The sequence below is a fragment of the Musca domestica genome, unplaced genomic scaffold (assembly GCF_030504385.1).
Source record: "Musca domestica strain aabys unplaced genomic scaffold, Musca_domestica.polishedcontigs.V.1.1 6, whole genome shotgun sequence".
Taxonomy (NCBI): Eukaryota; Metazoa; Arthropoda; class Insecta; order Diptera; family Muscidae; genus Musca; species Musca domestica.
Genome location: NW_026712363.1, coordinates 16,914,630 through 16,937,701, shown reverse-complemented (window position 1 = coordinate 16,937,701; position 23,072 = coordinate 16,914,630). Strand labels below are relative to the sequence as shown.

The window sequence follows — 23,072 nt, the reverse complement described above, 5'->3', positions numbered from 1 at the left end:
CAAAAATTTGCAAAATGCAAAATTGTAGCCCTTTATCTCAACTTGTTCGAAAGATACCGTGATAACAACAGACAGACACACAGACAGAAAGACGGACATCTAACTATATCGACGCCGAACAAGAAACAAACAAACTGAATGAGAAAGTAATATATCCTCCACCATACTATAGACATCACTCCTGCAAAACTATGTATGTGGGTCAGGGTGACGTATAATTAATATTTTCATACGCAATCTCCCTACAAAAATATTAACAACATCCTTTTCAATTTACCCCCACATGGCTGACATTCAGCACATGTACACCGAGGTGATAATTATGTGTATCATGTGTCTATTTACCCTCGTGTTGTGATGCCTTCCCTGGCAAGAAAAAATTGAATCTGTTCTTAAATTCAATGCAATTTTTGTTTCAAACCCGCTGGAAAATTTGAAAACTTTGCCCTACGTCGGAGGATGGTTCAGTTTTTAATCTCTCACCTAAGTGGGTTGTAAGTGTTAATAAAAATTTGGAGGATGAAATGAAGTTGAATATGTCGTTGAATGATAAAGAGTAACAGGATTAAATTGTGCATGTCAGAGGGGAGGAGAGCTTAAAAAAAAAAACTACTAACCAAACTCAAGTGTCAGTCTGATGTGTGCAAGAGTCAAAATGTGAGTGAGCTCGTGTGTATGTGTTTTTGTCTGTGACTGGCATTTTGTAAATGTGATTGCACTTTGTTGTGTGTGTAATTGTGTGTGTGTGCGTGTTTATGTCAAGTATACACTTACAACCTGTTAAACACTCAACATAAAAACAGTTTAGCAAACTGCAAAGCTTTAACACAATATCCATGTTATTGTTGCTGTTTTTCTTGCTGTACGCCAGTGATGCCGCTGAAAATGACAGTGTGTATATTTTTGATTTTGACAAGTCTGATAAGGGGGGAGTAATACGCAAAATTTGATGGATTTTTTATATAATATTGTGAAATTGTGTGGGTAGAGAGTCAAATTTCAATTTAAAGGATAATCGTCTAGAAAAAGAGAGTGTCAATAACAGTTTCCATGACGGCAAGACAAAGCCCTTCTACACATTTTTTCCTTGAAATGTGGCAGCTAATTCAACAATAGATATAGCATATAAAATTCATAATTTTAGACTTAAGTATTTAAGGAAAGGGCAGGAAAATATAAACTTGTTATTTATATACCCTATTTTTAATGTTTCGGAATATGTGTGCACTTCTACAAACTTTTCTAGACAACGCTGAAATCTATGTGAGGGTCAGGAAATCGAAACTTCCATTGGTCCATAAAAAAGTTCGAAGCCTATGTTAGCAGCCTCTGTTTGTCTTTGTTTGTCCTATGTCTATGTCGAAATTTACCTTTAGGATGAATAATACCGCACTTCATATTTGCGACATTTGTGCGAGCTAATTTCTCTACAGAGAAATAGAGAGAGAGAGAGAGAGAGAGAGTAAAACATGTAGAATATCAGTCTTTGTGACAAGGAAAACTACATAAACAATAGATATAGATAGATATGGAACTTCGACGATTATATTGTCACAGCTAAACTGGCTTTAAGTATAACAAGATATAAAGTGTCAGTTGGTTGTGCCTACAGATGTATACCCCAAGCCAATGTCCGTTTATTAAAATAAGTTTTTACTCGCGTTATGATTATTAAAATGTTGACCCCTTATTGGGATGGTACTGAAGGGGTGTGCTAACATTTTCCATTCAGTATTCTACAAAGCTCCAGATTTTGACTAGGTATTCATTTCCTCTAATACTGTTTAATTTTTAAAGAAAATCGAACAATTATTTCCACATATTAACGAATATATCTTAATTAAGATATATTGATATATTATAGCGGATATATTGATATATTCCATATTCACATCAGATCTCTGGTTGAGAAAGAAAATGAGAAACATGAATCTTAACAAAAATTGTGAACTTTTGTGAAGGAAGTAGGAGGAGGTGGGCTATTTTGTATCATTAATTAATAAAAATATTGGAACACGTAAAATTTGAAGAGAATCAGAGGATTTTTTTTTTGCATTTTCTGAGCGTTGTGTTTTTTTTTTAAATCTGGCACCATTCTGGGGAAGATACTAGAAGGAGTGGTCTGATATCTACCGTCTTTACAAAAGATATTGTGTTGGTAGAAATATTGGCATGTGAGCGTTTCGGTTATTCAAAATGTTAAACCTTTGTGGGGGAGGTACCAGAAGGAGTGGACAAAATATCCCATCTTCAAGCCAGATTTTAATAAAAATATTGAGATGTATAAAATTTGATAAGAACCGCATGCTTATTCCGCATTTTATGACATATATGATTATTTACAAAAATTGATTTTAATTTTGTGGGGAGATACCGGAAGGAGTAGACCGATGTATTCCATCATTATACTCGATCTTGTGTTGATAGAAATATTCTGATATACCGAGTTCGAGTCAGATCTTGTGTTAATAAAAATATAAAAATGTGTGAAATTTGATGAGAACCGGATGCTTATTTCGTATTTTATGACAGCTATATTATAAATATAAATATAATATATATAAAAATTGACCCATTTTGGGGGAGATACCAGAAAAGTAGACCGATGTATTCCATCTTCACCACCGACCTTGGGTTGATAGAAATATTGTCATGCGTGAATTCTGAATGGAATCGGATGTTAATTTCGTGTTTTATGAGCTTCATGGATATTCAAAATTTTGACCCTTTGTCGGGGAGGTACCAGAAGGAGTGGACCGATGTTTCACATCTTCACATCAGACCTTTTGTTAAGAAATATGTTTAGATTTATGAAATTTGAGGATAATCGGACTTTTATTTCACATTTTATAAAAGTTATATTTATTACAAATTTCAAATTTTGTGGGGAGGTACTTGATGGAGCGGGCCAATATTGTACATTTTCGCACCTAATCTAGCACCGCCAATATTGTTAAAGCAATGTCGGTAGAGTCTTTTTATGAGCTAAATTATTTTCTTTGAAAATTCTTATCGAAAGGAGTGGGCCGATATTCCTCATCTCCAAACTCGATCTAAGTTTGATAATAATATTACGATGTACTAAGTATTGGAATGGAATGGGCTACAGCAAAATCTAAACCTAAGTAGGCAATGATCTGGCGCAGGTGGTAGAACCCATTACGAACCTTAAGAACCTAATTTAAAACAATTTTGTTAGAAAATGTGATATAAATGCAAATATCGAACCAGGGGGAGGGCTATTGTAAAACGTTAACTTATATAGAGGCGTTACAAACTCTAAGTACCCAACTTTAAAAAAATTCTGCTAGAAAATACTAAATGTCGGGAGATCCAGTTATATGGGAGTATACAAAAACGTGGTCCGACATGACCGATAAACTGGGATCCAATAACAAATAGTAGACCTGCATGGATGGCTTTTATCTTTATACGATCCAAACGTGCCTAATGAAAATAGCGGTCATAGACCCTATTTCTCTGTGGACCAAATCCGTTTCAGGACATTTGGAGTCGATCTAGACTGTCTGGTGCACACGACAACTCTCGAATGGAGCATTCGATGTGATCTAAACATGGTACATCGCAATATTGTTTTCAAACTTAGTTCGATATTAGTGATAGTGTGAATTCTTTATATTTGGCTGGAAAACAACAAGTGGCTATCGGAATGCTCCAGCATTTAAATGTGAATAAATCTTTTGTGTCTCGTGATACTGGTAACGCAGCCCGACGTCAAGGAAGTGAACGGAAGAAAACAGCAACATCAGCATAAAAGGTTCGAAAAGAAAAGAAGCGACTTGATCGAAACCCGCGACGCAGTGGCCAAAAGTCCTGCAGACATAATATACATTTGACTAAAATGTTATCAACCTACTTTATTTTGTTCGAAAGCTAGAGTGATTTCCACAGACGGACAGACCGACAGAGGGATAGATGGACAGACGGACGGACATCGCTAAATCGACAAAGAATTTTTTGCTGATCAAGAATATGTACACTTTGTGGGGTCTAAAATGTATATTTCGAGGTGTTACAAACGGAATGACAAACTTAATATACCTTCCATTCTATAGTGGAGGGTATAAAAATTATGGCGTTTGACTTTGTTGCAGTTTTTTTTATCTCACCCTGTATAGTATGAATCTATTCAGATAATAATAAGCTCCAATATGTAACTTCCATCCGATTTTTCCATTGAAAACTTTAGCATGACTCCGACTACAACAGAACTTTTGTGTCGAATTACAAATTTTCATTATTTGGCATCTATCTTGTCTTCAGAAGGCAGATTGAGGGACAAACTGATGAATGCGACTTAACCGATTTTATATTTAATGAAGAAAATGTGTATATAAAATGAATAGGGCCTCAGGCGAAGATTTCGAGATTTTGCTAAAATAATGGCAAATTTAATGCATACCCCTCCTCTGGAGGTCTAAAAATCTAATTTTCATTATCTACCTACAAATTATTACCACTCCTTAAAAATTTAATTAATTAAATTGTTAAGTTATTCAACACCCTTTTTTGACATGACAAAATGTCGGCGAAAATATCTTCCCTTCCCTTTAACTTCTCAACCAATCTAAATATTGTCTTTCCTCATTCCTCAAATTGCATTAATTTTTAAACAATTCTAATGGGACAACTAATTTTACAATTCAAACAGCGGTGAATCGGAGTAGACGACAAACAAACAGAATCGAGCACAAACAGACAGACAGACAGACAAGAACAGAACAACTACAAATCGCTTAAATGAGAATTTCATTAATGCAATTACTTTTCTGTGGTTAACCGGGCAAAAGTGATTTCATGGTGATGCCGGTGATGGTGCAGAGAGCAGTTAAGTGCAAAACTTGTGTTGTTGTTGGTTGGTGTTGCAATCACTGGTAATACAGACAATAATGAGATTGTGGGATTAGGGGACACAGCCAACCAGGAGGAGGAGGCAGACCCCTTTATCACCCTGATTCACAAAAAGTGGTGAATATTTATCACTTGTGAAAGCCACAAAAATAATCTCAATTTAAAGCTAATTTTTGAAAAGGATAAAGTGTGGAGAACACAAACAACAACAACAACAACAACTGGTAAAGCAATGGAAAAACACAGTCGCTATATCAGGACAAGTAAACAACCAAACACAATCGCATTTTAAAGCCAATATACACACTCACATAGGCAGATGCATAACACGGAGCAAAATAGAAAAAACAAAAACAAACTCATGCAGACACAGATACAGATAAGGATTAAAATTTACCAACAATTGCAGCTACACACACACCCAGACACACGTTCTTTCACACAGGCATTAGAGACCTGTTTTTGAAATGCAATGCAGGACGAATGCTCTCACACATGCATTCAACCATTACTGGGGTTCACAGATAAACCCACAACAAAAAAACTCCCATAAATATTTAAGACTTTAGTTTCAAATGGAAATTATTGCGGCTTTGCAAATTCTGCGACAAGTCGTATAGGACAAAAAAAAAAAAAACAATGACATTAAAATAAAAAAGGTTCGAGAATGTCATACAACATTACTACTAGACATGCAATCTCCCTATTAAAAAATTTATTTTGGAGCAGTAATGGTGATTGAGAATCAATGGCCAGACGCAACGGCTGAAGCTAGAATCATGAAATTTCGTACAAGGGTCCGTTTTGGTGTGTGGGCGTGCTATAAAGCTGGGTTTTTCGAAATTCATACTAACAGGGTACGAAAAGTTTCAAAAATTTAATGCTTTGTATTGGACAAACGGAATGAGATATAATTCTTTGGAATAAGAGTCACTGATGGAGTGTAGGATAGGTGCAGCAAAGCCTTATTTTATTCCTTTTTTATACCCTCCATCATAGTATGGAGGGTATATTAAGTTTGTCATTCCGTTTGTAACACCTCGAAACATACATTTTAGACCCCACTGATATATATACATTCTTCATCAGCATAAAATTTTATGTCGATTTAGGGATGTCCGTCCGTCTATCCGTCCGTCCGTCTAGGGAAATCACTCTAGCTTCCGAACGAAATTAAGAAGTTTGATAAAATTTAATTAAAAAAAGAAAAAATGACATGTAGGTCCACCTTTTGGTATAGCCCCCATATATCAGTACTTCCCGATATTCGGTATTTTCATGAATTTAGTGACATTATTCACCGAAATTTTTTCAAATTTCGTATTTGAAGTTCGTAATTGATACTACAGTCTATGACAGAAAATTATATGTACAGGCTCACATCTTCGTATAGCCCCTATATAGGTACCGTTATATGGGTGCTATACGAAGACGTGGATCTACTCGAATAGTTTTCTGTCATAAGCTGTAGTATTCAGTATTTTGATGATTTTGGCTACATGACCGGACCGGAATTACTCAATGTACACTCCAACTTCTTCATGACGGGGGTTGGGCATGTGACGATACTGAACAAACCAACTGGTTCCAACAAATAGGCTCCAACTAACTTTGTGAATGTAGATGGGTTTGCTTTATACGCCTGGTCGCCTTGATGTCATAACCCACCATTTGTGTTCCGACCAAATTTGTCTTAGAAGCTAGTGTTTTATTTGGTTGAAAATTATGAAATTAATGGTATATCTAAGTCCCCCGAATCCGTAATATGAATTCCCTTACAATAATTTTCGGTATAAGCTTTGTCGAGATCGGTTCAGTTTTGGATATGGTTCATATAAATATTTAGATATAGCTCCCATATATATATATTCAACTGATTTCGGGTCCAAATTACCTGAATTTTGGCACATCCGACCGAATTCCGCCTAGAAGCAAGTACATAAAATTTAGTAAAAATTGATTCAGACATAGCTATAAAATCGTTTAATTTTTCATTTAAAATATGAATGGAATGACGAACAAATTTAATTATACTCTTTAAATGTGTCCTACAAACAAATCTCCACAACAAAAACATTTGACCCATTAATTTCGTTATCGCATAAAGCTGACAGTTGGCAACATTTTCTCTGCTACACGAAATTCAAAGCGTTTTCATTGCTATGGGATGGGAAATGGTGAGAAAGAGAGAGAGAGAGAGAGAGAGAGAGACACAGAGTGAGAGAGAAGAAGCACATTTCTAATGTTTCATTAATTCCATTATTATAATTATTTACTTTTGTTGGCAACAACAAAAGAACAACTCAAACAGTAACATTTTAATAACTCAAAGTTTAGTGTTGCTGATGCTCTTTTTGTTGGTGTTATTACTGTTGGTACACACCATTGCACAGCCCCGGCAATGGCAGCAGTAATAAGGATTTGCTTGCAAAAACAAAGTGACAGCCATAAAAGCCGTTTTTAAATTGGCAGAAATAGTCTCTTCAGCTACAGCTTCTCTGGCCTGCCTTGCTATACCTCCGCCCGACAACCTCCCCGAAAACTAACCACAACAAATTAAACCACAAATAAAAACAGCAAAAGTTGGGGAAAAATACTAACTAACAAAGTTCGCAAAAAGGCAGACGCCGTAAGCTTCATTTCCGATATTCCAGTGAACTCAGCGCTTGGCAGAATGCCAGTAGAACAACAACAAAAGGAGAACACAAGGTTTATGCTATAAATACCATTTCGCTTGGTTTGGTTGTGTCGGTGTTGTTGGTTTTGCCAAAAAAATAAAACAACAAATAATTTTCTCAGTCCCGATAATTATGTATGGGGAAAAATAGCTGGTAAAGTTCGCAAATTAATTAACAAAACACAAACACAGTGACACTATTTAGCACTTAGTCATAAATGTAAACTGAGCGAAACAAAAGGCTTCAATGCCAGCCAGAAACAGCAGCAGATGAAGCGGCATGAGAAATAAACTCTGAGCGCACAAAAATTGGCACCGTCAGACTGCTGAACTGAACTCGGCTTCATTTGCTGTAAATTATAGAAAATTTATGGCATACAGAGAATTTTTCCATTTCCCTTTTTTCCAAGAGTTGTTCATTAATTTAAGACAAAAGTTGGGAGCAAAATTAAATTTGGGGTTTTCCATTGAACTTACCTTTTGTCGGATAATTGCTGAAAAGTAAAAGGGAAGATAATTTTTATTTCAGCTAGGAAGGTTTGATAAAAAGTGGATATTGTTAAATAAATGAAAAAAAATTTTTGGATAGAAAGATCCAACATTTATAAAAGATAACAGGAAGGATCGGAAAAAAACTAAAGTCGTTTTTCATAGCCATGATTGAAGTCACCATGTTTAAGATATATCCTTGACACGTTGCACAGACAATAATAACTCTTAAAATAAGTAAGGAAAGGTCAAAAGTCGGGCGGGCCGATGATGCCCACATCTATGCGTATTTAGTAGAGCTGCCGTTACAAAAAAGTTTATATTGGAAATTTATGTCATGTATATCACACCAACTGCAGGGTGAGATGAAAAAACTGCAACCAACGTCAGACTGCTGTCATTTCTAAGCCACTCGACCGACAGTTGTTAAAGTTATTCCAGTGACAGGTCATTATATTGTTTACGAGCGTTCAAAAGCATTTTGGTGAGAATTTTCCAGAACAAAAGTTATTCGTGATGGAATACAAGCGTGATAGCGTGATTTCTTTATATTTGGCTTGAAAACCACAAGTGGATATCGTTAGAGCACTCCAGCATTTAAATGTGAATAAATCTTTTGTGTCTCGTACCTTCGCTCGTTACCGTGATACTGGTAGCGTAGCCCGACCTCAAGGAAGTGGACGGAAGAAAACGGCAACATCAGCAAAAATGGTTCGGAAAGTAAAGAAGCGATTTGATCGAAAGCCACGTCGCAGTGGCCGAAAAATGGCTGGTGAGCTGAACATATCGCAATATTCCATTCTGCAAATATTGAAAAATGAGGCGTAAAGCCATTGAAATTTCAAAAAGTGCAAGAATTTATACAGCAACAGAAAGAAAATGGACTCAAAAGAGCTAAAGACTTGCTTCGTTTGGCCGAAAGTGGTGAACTGCCGAATTTGGTTTTCTCCGATGAGAAAACATTCGTTGTCCAGCAAAATGATCGTGTTTACTTGCCAAAGAGGCCAGCTGAAAATATTTACCTTCGGTTGGCCACCAGAATTCAAGAGCCGGCCATGGTGATGGTGTGGGCCGCCATAACAGCCGATGGTCGCTTACCGCTCGTATTAATCGACCGTGGTATCAGAATAAATGCCGAATATTATCGCGAAAATATTCTGGAGGGTGTTTTTACGCCTTGGGCACACAAACATTTTGGCTGCAGACCTGGGACAATCCAACATCGCACTCAGCACGCGCCACCCAAGAATGGTTACAAAATGAGGTTCCTCACTTCATTTCCAGCGCACAATGGTCACCAAAATCTCCGGATATCAATTCGCTAGACTATTGTGTCTGGAGTATTTTGAAAAGCAAGGTTGGCACTAAAAAATAACAAAGTGTCGATCACCTCAAGCTCTCTCCTCTTGCCCGAGTCTGGAGCTCACAATTTTTGGTTTTGAAGTCGGATAGGCACCCACTGCGCTGTATTTACTAATCCCTTGGTAATGATGAAAGGAATAGCTTTATTATATCATTTAGCTTCTAAATATTTATACCCTACACCACAAGGTGGTCAGGGTATTATGTCTTTGTGAATTTATTTGTAACAGGCAAAAGGAAACGAGATAAACCCATAGTTCCCTTTGATGATCTACATAGAATCACTTTCTGAGTTGATTTATGCACGTCAGTCCGTCCGTCCGTCCGTCCATGTATTTTTGTGAACAAAATGCATGTCGCATTTATTATCCGATTGAAATGAAATTTTGCACAAATCATTTGTTTGGCCCAAGGACGAACCCTATTGAAATTGGAGATAGTGGGTCAAAATTTAGATATAGCTCTCATATATATCTTCGTCCGGTTTGCCTTTTATTGTGCACCAAACGTGTAATATCAGTCCGAATAGTATGAAATTTTGCACGTACGATCAGATTGGACCTGAAAAGAAGTATGCCAAATTTGATCGAAATCGGTTCAGATATAGCTATAGCTCCCATATATATTGTACATCCGATTTGTTAATTTTGTCCTCCGCAGCCGTAATATGCACTCTGTAATAACAATATTTGGGTAAATATATCAAATACAGCTCAGAAATGCCTTTGCTAAATTTTATCGAGATCGGTTCAGATTTGGATATAGCTCCCATATATAACTTCGTCCGATTTACTTTTTATTGTGCACCAAACGTCTTATATTTGCACAAATGGGATGGCATTTGGAAAATGCGACCGAATTGAGTCTGGAGCTAGTATGCCAAATTTGGTGAAGATTGGTTCAGATATAGCTATAGCTCCCATATATACTGTTCATCCGATTTGTTATATTTGTTACCCACAGCCGTAATATGCACTCCGTAACACCGATATTCAGGGAAATATGTCAAATACAGCTCAGAAATATCTTTGCCAAATTTTACCGAGATCGGTTCAGATTTGGATATAGCTCCCATATATATCTTTATCTGATTTCAAATTAATTTTGCACCAAATTGGCAATACACGTCTGAATTTAAAAGATACAAATGCTTCCGCATATTTAGTCCTTTGAATTTAAAATTATAATTATAATCATAGTATGATTGAATTCTCTCATAAAAACTTTTAATTGTTATGTGGAGCTCAACTAAATTAGCAAAGTGGTGTAGGGTATCATAAAATCGGCCCCGCCCTACTTTAGGACTTTCTTTACTGGTTTGTGGTTATATATGTCCAAAATATGCTTCTTCGAAATAGCTGTGTTAAACACCAGATCTCTTTGGACAAAACCGTTTCAGGATATTTGGAAATGATCTACCGACGACCGTCTGTCTATCGTGCTGGCGTTCACAACATAATTTGTTCAAATTTACACCATCCCTCTCCACAACCATTTTTAGGTTACCAAATAATTCTCCCATTCAAATTGCTCACAAAATATTTGGTGTATTTTAGACAGAATAATTCATATGAAAGTGTAAAGGTAAAACCATGAATACCTGTCCATGAATAAGCGATGGAGGTATGTGCTATATATATATACCTGTGCTGTCATTGCTGGTGTTAGTTATGTTAGCCATTATGTATTAACTTGTTTCCACAGCTCCTCTCCACGCCTCCCATGAGACATTTTTGGGTCCATTTAAACGGTCCAACATGCCCGGGTTCATTATTCAGCATAACATCGTCGGTCGACAATAATAACAATAATAATGCAAATTCGCAATTTAGACATGGCAAAATCCTAAACAATGTCCTCCTGTGCTGTGCCATTGGACCACATGGAACTCATGCTTCTGGTATTGGTCGAGGTGATGGTGGTGCTGTACTCGAGTGTGCAATTGGATCTACTCCAACTAACGATAAACAATTGGTATTTGGGGAGCATTGGTGTGTGTGTGTGAGTGCCTATACGAGTGTGTGTTTGTGAAACACTTTTATTTGCTTTCCATAAATGAATATCTTTGTGGGTAGAGCTGGTGTAGCCTTTTATGCCTCTCTCTCTCTCTCTCTCTCTCTCTCTCTCTCTGTCTGTTTGTATTTTGGCCATGGTTTTGTCCTGTCATTGCCATTTTGCTTTGGCAAATAAACAACAACAACAACACATGACAGCCAAAAGTGTTATGTTTTGCCGAATACACAAACACCATCACCGCACAATGTCACAATGCGTTTCTGTATTGCAATTGGAATATTTGGAACATTTGGAATGTATTTAATTGGCTTCGATGTCCATGCCAGTGCATAAAATAATTAAATATCTAATTAGAGTCACATGTTCCAAAATTAATATTGTGAAGCAGAGGAGGTTGTTTAATTCATTTTGGTATTGGATTTTAAGAATGCAGAAGTGGTTTTTGCATTTAAACAAATAGGTTTTAGTAGGTATTCCGATTTATGTATATCTACCTTTAGAATTTGTGGCTCTTTTTTAGGAACGTCTTTGCACTAGATGTAATGTTACAAGAAATATTGCATTTTCAAGAGATGTGGTAAATAATTTCGCATTTTATAACAGTTATAATTATTAATTATTGTTTACCACCTGTGGAAAAGGAAATATTGATGCAAATATTTTTTTGATAGTAAAATTTAATTTTTTTTTAATTTTTTTTTAATAATGAAATTTGATATAAAACATTTTTGTCTTTGACATCATATTTCGAAGATGCTAATTTGTTGGAGATTTTTGTACAAACTCACTAAAACACCAGCCTTAAAATGTGGCTTTTATATGATTTCCTGGCTTAGATTTAGACTCTTGGCGTCTTCTGGGACCTATAGTAAAATTTATGACAGATAATTTTGTAGGATATTTTGACTTGTTACAATCACGGTTGAGGGAAGTTTTTAACAGAACAGTGTTGGCTTGTTTGTTCGGTATTTTGTTGTTGCAAAATGGTCAGGTTTAATCCCTTTATTGTTGTAAAAAAACAACGTTTGTTTATTAGTGGTGAACGATGGCAATGTTTACCAGGGGGTAAGTCAGGGTATACCTATGTTGGTGGCTCTTTCCGAAACCTAGGTATTCCCCTGGAAAACATTGCCATCGTTCTCCACTAATAAACAAACGTTGTTTTTTTTAACAAGAATAAAGGGATTTAACCTGACCATTTTGCAACAACGGAAGTTTTTAACTATGTTTTCGAAATAGGACAAGAATGACCCATTTGTTGGTTGACTCGCTTGATGAATGAAAATTTCCCATCAAAAAATCTCTCGTGTTTTTATACCCTCAGCCATAATGCTATGATTTGATACGGCCAAAACGTTCCTCATCGAATGAACGGTTTTAGGACATTTGGAGTCGGTATAGCGATGTCCGTCCGTCTCTCTGGCTGGCTGGTCCGCACGACAACTCTCGAAGTATTCGATTTGATCCAAACTTAGTACATCGTAATATTATTATCAAACTTAGATCGAGTTAGGAGATGGGCAACATCGGTCCACTCGTTCTGGTACCTCACCGACAAAAGTCGACATTTTCAAAAAAAATTAAATAAATAAAAAATATTTTATTGCATAGAAAGAGAAAGGATGCTCCAATTTTGCTCCAACTCAGCAAATCCTAATATCCGCATCAGTACTAGGTCAGAAGCGAAAATGGACAATATCAGTCCACTCCATCAAGTACCTTCCCCACAAAGGGTTAATATTTTAAAAAATTATAACTGTCCGATTGTCTCCATATTTCAAATATCCCATTAGCTCTACTTAAACAAGATCAGCTGTGAAAATGGTCCACTACTTCGGGTAAAATTTTGAATTCCCATGAAGCTCATAAAACGCAAATTAACATCCGATTCCAACACAAAAATTATCCTAAAGATGGTACAGTTCGTAACATACGTTTTGGTACCAACCCCACAAAGTGGGAGAAATAAACATCAGAAATATCATCATATTTCTACTAACACAAGATCTGCCTTGAAAACGGGATATATGGGTTCATTCTTTCTGGTACCTCCCCCAAGAAGAGCTCAACATTTTGAATATGAATCTCATAAAGCGGAAAAATTACATGTCGACTTTGTACGTCTCTATTTTTATCAACACTGTATGTATATGTTATAAAGATGGTAGATGGCAGGTACCACCCCCACAAAGTTTCAAAGTTTGGAATAACCAAAACGATCATGAAATCCAAAAAAACATCTGGTTCTCTTCAAATTACATATATCACAATATTTTTATCAAGGTCTGGAATCAAGATGGAATATATCGGTCCACTCCTTCTGGTAACTCCCCACAAAGGGCTAAAATTCTCAATATCCATGAAGCTCATGAAAGGCGCAATTTATTTCCGAATTCATTCAGAACTGGTACATCTCAATATTTCCATCAACACACAAGATATGTTATAAAGAATGTACAGGTCAGACCATTTCTTCTGGTACCTCCTCCACATATAGTTCAAGATTTTTGAAACACAAAACGCTCACAGAAAGCGAAATAAGCATATTTTTGCTAACGCAAGATCTGTTATGCAGATGTTATATATCTGTGATCCCTTCTGGTAACTCACTCACAAAGGATCACAATACTTTTATCTGTCATAACTTGCGAAACAGGCCATCGATTCTTTACAACTTGCTATATCCAATATTTCTCTGAACCAGAAACCTGAGATGAATATGAAATGTATGATTTCGATAAATGTTCGATTTTCTTGCAATTTTAATAATACTTCGGTCTATATATCTATATCTGGTTTCACACGCACATTTTAACAATTTCTACTGTGAAGAAAGTATCCAATGTAGTCCAAACCTGGCAAGTCGCAATATTTATATTATATATATGTTTATGTTCGATACGAAGTGGACAATATTGGTTCATTTCTTCGGACCTACTTCATAGATTGTCAACAATTTGAATAATCATAACAGAAGTCAGTATATATTTAAATAATCGAATATTGACTGAGGGTATACATCTGTCGGTAAAACCGACTGATACTTTCTTACTTGTTTAACTTCAAAAAAGTATGCAACTTTCGTCAACTTTGGGTTCAGAAGTTAATATTCGAAAATATATCTCATATGTTTACAATAATTTATAGATCAATAATTTGACATTTTTGTTAAAGGCTGGGTGTTTGAAATCAAATTTGGCTCTCCATTTTGGAATTTCTGTGTAGAAAAGAAGGCGCAAACAAGATATGGAGTATGATGGTGAATAGGAGCAAAAACTCCCACATTATGTGGAACTCAAACCTAACAAGATAAAAAGCAGTAAGTTCGGCCGGGCCGAACTTTGAATACCCTCCACCCTTTGGAACGAATTTAGAAACTTTCAAAAAATAAAATTCTTAAAAAATTATGTTAAAATTTTTAAAATATCGAATATGCTCGTTATATTGGGATATATACGACGTGGACCTACATAGGCATTATTTGCCATTAGCCATTTCCATATTCAAATTCGAAACTTGAAATAAACGGTGAATAATGTAGCTAAAATCATCAAAATATCGTATATAGGGAGGTACCATTATATCGGAGCTGTGCGAAGACTTGGACCAGCATAGATAATTTTCTGTCACAGAGTGCAGATCCCATTACTAACGTCAAATACGATATCTCAAACAATTTCGGTGGGTATTGTACCTAAACTCGCCAAAATACCGAATATAGGGAGGTACTGATATATGGGGCCTATACGAAGACTTGGACCTGCATAGGCAATTTTCTGTCACAGACTGTAGTTCCCATTACGAACTCTAAATACGTAATTTGAAACAATTCCGGTGAATAATGACGCTAAAATCATCAAAATACCTAATTTTGGGAGATACCGTTATATGGGGGCTATACGAAGACGTGGACCTGCATAGACAATTTTCTGTCGTAGACTGTAGTATCTATTACGAATCTCAAATAATAAATTTGAAACACTTCCGGTGAAAAATTTCTCTAAAATCATCAAAATACCGAATATGGGGAGGTACCGTTATATGGGGGCTATACGAAGACGTGGACCTGCACCGACAAATTTCTGACTTATGCTGTAGTATTCATTACGAACTTCAAATACTAAATTTAAAACAATTCCGGTGAATAATGTCGCTAAAATCATCACAATACCGAATATCGGGAGGTACCGTAATATGGGGGCTATACGAAGACGTGGACCTGTACAGACAATTTTCTGTCGTAGGCTGTAGTATCCATTACGAATCTCAAATAACAAATTTGAAACACTTCCGGTAAAAAATGTCTCTAAAATCATCAAAATACCGAATATCGTGAGGTACCGTTATATGGGGGCTATACGAAGACGTGGACCTGCACAGACAAATTTCTGACTTATGCTGTAGTATTCATTACGAACTTCAAATACTAAATTTAAAACAATTCCGGTGAATAATGTCGCTAAAATCATCACAATACCGAATATCGGGAGGTACCGTAATATGGGTGCTATACGAAGACGTGGACCTGCACAGATAATTTTCTGTCATAAGCTGTAGTATTCATTATGAATCTCAAATAACAAATTTGAAACAATTCCGGTGAATAATGTCTCTAAAATCATCAAAATACCGAATATCGTGAGGTACCGTTATATGGGGGCTATACGAAGACGTGGACCTGCACCGACAAATTTATGACTTATGCTGTAGTATTCATTACGAACTTCAAATACCAAATTTAAAACAAATTCCAGTGAATAATGTCGCTAAAATCATCACAATACCGAATATCGGGAGGTGCCGTTATATGGGGGCTATACGAAGACGTGGACCTGCACAGACAATTTTCTGTCATAGACTGTAGTATTCATTATGAATCTCAAATAACAAATTTGAAACTATTCCGGTGAATAATGTCTCTGAAATCATGAAAATATCGAGTATAGGGAGGTACCGTTATATGGGGGCTATACGAAGGCGTGGACCTGCCCAGATAATTTTCTGTCATAGACTATCCATTTCGAACTTCAAAAACCAAAGTTGAAAAAATTCCGGTGAATAATGTCGCTAAAATCATCAAAACACCGAAAATCGAGAGGTATATGGGGGCTTTATGAAACCGTGGACCTACATGGCCCATTTACGAACTTAACCTGCCTACTGGAAAAATAAACACGTGTGCAAAATTGTAGCCCTCTATCTCAATTCGTTCGAAAGACTGACAGACGGATATGGCTAAATCGACTTAGAATTTTACGCTGATCAAGAATATATATGCTTTGTTGGCTCTGACATGAGTATTTTGAGGAGTTACAAACGGAATGACAAAGTTTATATACCTTCCATAGTATGGTGGAGGGTATAAAAAGGTGTATCGCTTGAACAATTTCCCATTAGTATTCCCCCGTACGTAGTTAGGGCTTTTAGGAATATCTTCGAACAGTTATATTTTTGATATTAGTATTATATAACAATTTCAACAGCAATTGCTTTATTCACGTACACTCAAAGCAATTAACTTTTCTAATTAAATGCATTGTAAAAGCAAACAAATATCAATACCGAAAATAAATGTTACGATTTTGAATTGTGAATGTGATTTGGGTTCACAGCTAAACTATTGATTATTGAAGTGCAATTGGATGTTGAAAGTGTTCTCAATCAGGTGAAATGTTATTAATTGAGGATAGATGAAAAATTGCTATGTTTAGTTTTGGCATATAACTAAATTTGAATTTGAAAAAATGTCGGATTTTGCAGTAGCTATACAGGTCGCAATACAGGTCGGAATTTCGCATGTAGCTAGAGCTTAGGGCAGGGAAGAAGCCTACCAATTTGGGTGGCCATCGGATAATATTTAGCGTGTAAAATAGACCATATCTTTTGTGTTGAAAAAATTCAAAATTTTTTATTATACCGCGAATATTTTAAATCCCGGCAAAATCACAAAGCCATGACAAGGTTATTTCTGATCTTTACATTTGTGTTAACATCCAACAAATCGGATATATAGCAAAATATGTGCGATAAATATGTCTATCAAAAAATATATGCTTGAAAGATCTCTTATATGTCGAGAACGGCTGAACTGATTTCGACAGTTCTCATTAATTCAGAATGGCCTCTTGGCAGGAAAGAAAAAACGTCTAAAAAATGCATAAAAATATCTCTCTAATGATGAAAATATTGGTTTTGTAACATTTTCTCATATTTTTTCAATTTTGTCATATTTTTGGCATATTTTCCTTTTGAATTAAACATTTGGTAATATTTCAACAGCTAACAAAATTAAGTAGTTAGGATATCAGGATATCATATACAGATCGCATTTATGGCCCGATCCTTGCGAAATTTTGCATGGGGATAAGATGAGGGTCAGAATAGAAGCCTACTCTTTTTGGAGATGATCGCCATATATTTAGGGGTTGAAATGGACCAAAAAACTGCAAAATTGTCAGCAGGTTGTAATTATCGCCGACCCTCACGCACAACTTTGTAGACAAAATACGAAAATGTCCATTCCAGTGACTTTTTGGAGAAAGAAAGGAAAGACGCACTTCTGACTATTTCGTTAACGCTGATTTCGTTGAAGAATATAGTCAAATGTCTGTATCTCATATAGATGCGTTTCAGTCGAAAACCAATAATAAATGTTAATTTTTTGCCACTTCTTAGAGATTATAGGTCTTTGGGAAATATTGGTTCCAGATCTAGGAAGACCATTTACGTGCAACATCTACCAATAAATTGGAAATTAGCAAATTAGTTTAAGTTGTTATTATTCGAAAATTAGAGAACGAAACCTGATGGTTTTCTTTTATTATTTGTCACAAAATCTTGTGGTATTCTTTCGAGTATCTCGCCTATATAAACTGTATCACTTACTATAGTGTTGTAGGGTATTCAACGGTCGGCCCCGCTCGACTGTAGCCTTTGCTTACTTGTTTTTATATGAAAAACACTAAATCCTAAATTCTATAGAATCCTTGTATGCCTGCAATTGATTTTTGGTGTGACATCCAAAGTGAATGAAAGTCGTAACCGAATCTGCCCTCTTTTTGTCAAACCCCACCTTTTCTTTGTTTTCACTCTTAATAACAAATGAAATTTCTTTGTCAAGCGTGTCACAGTATCTTCACGTGTATAGTGCGAGTAGTAGTCGAATATTCACGTATGTACGAATATGCATATTGAATAACTTGCGTGTGCATATAAACTTGACTGCCAGAGGGGAAGTTTGGAATATGTTTTGGTAAATTAGTTTCTTCGTCTCAAAGGTGTCAAAAGCAGTAAAGTGAATTTCACATAAGATGAATATGACAACATTCTCCGAAAAACATGATGCTCGTTATTAAAAGGAAATTGCTTTAAGCGTACTGAAAAAGAATGATAAAGTTTAAGAATTGAATTGGAAAGAAAATGAGAATGCATCGAGCCAAATTTTCCACATTGAAAGAATTCTTGGATTTTTCGTCTTGTATTCTAATAGAAGATCGCCAAAAACGAGAGCCATTAAAAATTAAATTTGTGTGTACCTGATTAAGCGAAAAATAATGAAAAATATGGAAAAAATCTATATGTATGTCTAAACAAGTGAGGAAACGACAAAAGTCAGGCGGGGTTAACAATGTGGTATCTTGCAGAACTATGCTTATTTAGCATTTCCTTCCGTTAAAATGGAAGCTATATCTTCATCGAAATCGTTCTCTACCAAATTCGACAAAAGTATTTTGATGATGTATGTGACTTCACGTATCATTGCTAAATAATGTATAATCTGATTTTAAGAAAGCTTAAATATCAAATCCGGTGAAACATGTGCAATGGAACTGTAGCTATATCTGAATCTATAAAAAAACTAGTTAAAAACCATCAGTCAGTTTTGCTAACAGATGTATAGCCTACGTTATTGTTCGGTTATTTAAATATATTTTATTTAAATATATAGAGCCTATATGGAGTAGGTTCCAAAGGAATGGGCCAATATTGTCCATTCCATTTAGGACCTAAATAAATATGATGTATGTATATATATTGCGACGTGCCAGTTTTGGACTATATTAATTACTTTCTCCACTTTGTATGAGATTTTTGTAGGATAATTTTTAGAAAGTGTTAAAATGTGCGTGAGTTGCTAAATATAGTCACCGAAGTATTCCATTTTCAAACTTAATTTAATACCGATATTAATATTGGTACGGGCAAAATTACAAAAAAATCGAACATTTATATCCAATTTTATGCGAAATTTCATATTCATCCCAGGTTTCTGGTTGCGAGAAGTATTGAGATATAGCAAGTTACAAAGAATCGCTGACTTGTTTAGCAAGTTATGACAGATCAAAGTATTGCGTTTGTGAAATTTGAAGAGAGTTGGATGCCTATTTCAGATTTTATGATTTTTTGGTTATTTCAAATTTTTACCTATTGTGGAAGAGGTACCAGAAGAAATGGTCCGATCTCTAACATCTTTAAAACAGATCTTGTGTTCATGGTAATATTGAGATGTACCAATTCTGAATGGAATCGGATGTTAATTTCGCATGGTATGAGCTTCATTGATATTCAAAATGTCGATCCTTTGTGGAGGAGGTACCAGAAGGCACGGACCGATACATTTCCTCTTCACAGCAGATCTTGTGTTAATAAAAATAAGGGGATTTGTGAAATACGAAGAGAACTGGAATCTTATTTCGGATTTTATGATTGTTTGGGTTATTCAAAATGTTGACCCTTTGTGGGGAAGTTATTAGAAGAAACGGGCCGATCTCGATCATCTTTATAACAGATCTTGTGTTGCTTGATACATTAAGATGTGCCAAGTCTGAATGGAATCGGATTTTTATTTCGCGTTTTATGAGCTTAATGGATAATCAAAATTTCGACCTTTTGTGGGGGAGGTACAAGATGGAGTGGACCGATTTCCACCTTAACACCAGATCTTGGGTTTATAAAAATATTGGGATGTGTGACATTTTAAGACAATCGGGTTCTTACATCACATTTTATAAGGGTTATAATTATTCAAAATGTTTACCCTTTGTGGGGGAGGCACTTGATAGAGTGGACCGATATAATCCATTTTTGCACTTGACCTAGAAATGACAAAAATATTAGGATTTGCAAAGTGGGAGCAAAATCGAATGATTGCTTCTCTTTCTGTGCAGAAAATATTTGTTTTTTTTTTTTAAATTTCGACCTTTTGTGGGGGAGTTACCAGAAGGAGTGGACTGATATACTCCATCTTAACACCAAACCTTGGGTTGACAAAAAATATTGGGATGTGTGAAATTTAAAGACAATCGGACTCTTACATCACATTTTATAAGAGTTGTAATTATTCAAAATTTTGACCGTTTGTGGGGGAGGTACTTGATGGAATGGACCGATATTGCTGACGTAGAACTGATGCAAATACTAGGATTTGCAAAGTTGAAGCAAAATTGGATTATGCTTTCTCTTTCTATGCAATAAATTATTTTCTTAATAAATGTTGATATTTTGTGAGGGAGGTACCAGAAGGAGTGGATCGATATTGTCCCTCTCCCAACTCGATCTATGTTTGATAATAATATTACGGTGTACCAAGTTTGGATCAAATCGGAGGCTCCCTTCGAGAGTTATCGTGCGCACCACACAGCCAGACGGACGGACGGACGGACACCCCTAGATCGAAACTCAAATATTCTGAAACGGATTTGGTCCAAAGAAACCTAGAGTCTAAAACCGTTATTTCGATGAGGTACGTTTTGACAGTATCAAATGATATATACCCTATGTAGCCATATGGCTGAGGATATACTCAAGTATTTTTCGGAACTTGATCATATGATCCAAATTCAGACTAAATAGACAAACGTAAGGACTCTTCTATTTTACACCAAATTACAGGAACCTATTTCGACAACAATTTGCAAACAGATATTCTTATGCTGCATCTGGACATCATTTTTATACAGTGTATATTACGGAGGAGCTTAAATATCATATCAGGTCATATACTTGCATATGTAAGCTATAGCTTGGGCCGAACCAAAAAACTAGATAAATTGCATCTGTCGGTTTTGCCGACATATTTATACCCCCAGCCTTGCGCAATGATTATTCGAGCTGTTGACCCTTTATGGGGTAATTTTCATTTCCTATCTGACCTAAGTCTTATATAAGTATTTCAATGTACCAGATTTGGGCTATATCGACTAATTTCTTCACTTTTGTAAGATATGTGATCATTTTTGGCAAATGTTGAAATATGCGGAGGTACCACGTATAGCGGGCCAAAGTACTCCACTTTACCTTAATAAAAACATTTGTATGTGCAAAATTAAAAGAAAATCGAACATCTATTTCTCAATATGATTCGAATAAATATATGATCAACTTTTGTGGAGACGATACCAGAAGGAAAGAGTCCATAGATTCCCTATTTACATCAGCTCACTGGTTGAGAAAGATATTTAGTTATACCAAGCTTGACTGACTTGTTTCGCAAGATATAAGATATATAAAATCCTTTGTGAGGGAGTTACCAAAGGGGGTGTGACGATATCTATCATCTTCACACCAGAGCTTGCGTTAGCAGAAATATAGGAAAGTCTGAAGTTAAAAGAGAATCAGATCCTAATTTCGCATTTAATGAGAGATATAATTATTCAAAATGTTGACCCATTTTGGGGAGGTACCAGAAGGGATAATCCGATATTGTCCATTTTCGCATCAGACCTAGCAACAATACAAATATTAAGATTTATAACGTTTGAAAATAATCTGATGCTTTTTTCATTTTTTTAGAGTTATAATTATTCAAAATATTGACCGCTTGTGGGGGAGTCACTGGAAGCAGCACCCGCTGTATACCATCTTCATATCAGATCTTGTGTTGTTGAAAAAATTCAGATGTGCGAAAACTGAAGACAACTGGACCCAACAACTGGACAAAACACTTTCTGAGGTATTTTATGTCCATCCGCCTGTCCATGTATTCTTGTGAACAAAATGCAGGTCCCAGTTATTGTCCATTTACAATGAAACATCGTAAAACAATATTTGTTTGAAATTGGTGACAATCGGTTCAGATTTGGATATAGGTCCATATATATCTTCAACCGATTTCAGGTTAATTGTGCACCAACTGACAAATATCAGTTCAAATGACCACGATTTTGGTACATTTACGGAATTCAGTGTAGAAGCAAGTTCGACAAATTTGGTGAAAATCGGTTCACATATAGGTCTAACTCCAAATATCATTGTTGTGGAATGCATATTACGAATGTGAGGGACTAAAAGACCAAATCAGATAAAACATATATATATGTATATATGTATGTATATATATATATATATATATATATATATATATATATATATATATATATATATATATATATATATATATATATATACATATATATATATATAAATATATATATATATATATATATAAATAAATATATATATATATATATATATATATATATATATATATATATATATATATATATATATATATATATATATATATATATATATATATATATATATATATATATATATATATATGTTTCATCTGATTTGGTCTTTTAATCCCTCACATTCGTAATATGCATTCCATAAGAATGATATTTGGTACCAGATATGAGATACAGCCTGGAAA

At 35.4% G+C, this 23,072-nt stretch overlaps 1 protein-coding gene across 3 annotated transcripts in view; it reads right to left on the bottom strand.

Annotated features, from left to right (window-relative positions):
- LOC101887829 (Ig-like and fibronectin type-III domain-containing protein 2) overlaps nucleotides 1-23,072 on the bottom strand; it is a 386,843-nt gene that overhangs the window by 287,629 nt on the left and 76,142 nt on the right. For all 3 annotated transcript variants that reach the window (XM_059129339.1, XM_059129337.1, XM_059129338.1), the window contains exon 3: nucleotides 8,027-8,043. The gene's annotated coding sequence lies outside the window, so the exon portion shown is untranslated. The remainder of the gene's footprint in view (nucleotides 1-8,026; nucleotides 8,044-23,072) is intronic.